This window comes from Cystoisospora suis (genome assembly GCF_002600585.1).
Source record: "Cystoisospora suis strain Wien I chromosome Unknown contig_2764, whole genome shotgun sequence".
Taxonomy (NCBI): domain Eukaryota; phylum Apicomplexa; class Conoidasida; order Eucoccidiorida; family Sarcocystidae; genus Cystoisospora; species Cystoisospora suis.
In genome coordinates this window covers 44,829-45,407 of record NW_027155560.1, presented here as the reverse complement: position 1 = coordinate 45,407, position 579 = coordinate 44,829, and the positions used below count along the sequence as shown (strand labels likewise).

At 48.4% G+C, this 579-nt stretch overlaps 1 protein-coding gene across 1 annotated transcript in view; it reads left to right on the top strand.

Moving 5' to 3' along the window:
• The first annotated feature begins 231 nt into the window (after positions 1 to 231).
• Positions 232 to 579, top strand: part of CSUI_005730 (caf1 family ribonuclease) — a 7,230-nt gene continuing 6,882 nt past the window's right edge. The window contains exon 1 of the mRNA XM_068065900.1: positions 232 to 579. This exon is cut by the window's right edge and continues 406 nt beyond it. The gene's annotated coding sequence lies outside the window, so the exon portion shown is untranslated.

Below are 579 nucleotides of genomic sequence, written 5' to 3'. Positions count from 1 at the left end.
CACTAGCTAAGTCCGTCTTCAAATACTTCCCGTACCCACGGAGTTGTTTATTTCCGAAGGTGCGAGGTAGTTCGCTGTAAGTGTTTCTCTTCTGGCTACAGCAAAGACTGCCGGGGGGTCGCTGATGGCGTTTCTGATGAAGTACAGGCAACAGCATCTTACTTGTCGTGAAGAGCGAAGAGAGCAGCGTCTCATAGCTCCTCAGTGAATGAACTATTTGCTGTCGGTGAAGAACTGCAATCCTCGATATCGAAAATGACTTCGGACTTCTCTGGAACCACTCGAACAATTTCTGTCAGTCGCTCCTTCGGAGTTGTTCTGAGGTCTTTCCTCATACACGAGTGCGGTCTTTAGGAACACGTCCTCGTCTCTAACCGTTGGCTTTTTTTTATCGACTGCCGTTCCGTGGCATTGAAGACATGTGCATGCGCACACTCATTCTTGTCATCTGTTTTCCCTGGCTGCATGCGCTCTCGTCTTGCTTCCATCTCGATTCAGAAAATTCTCTCAACCCGGCACAGTATTCTAAGTCGTCCAGCCGGCAAATCAGACGCTTCTTTTTGTAATCTTTCCAGCCTT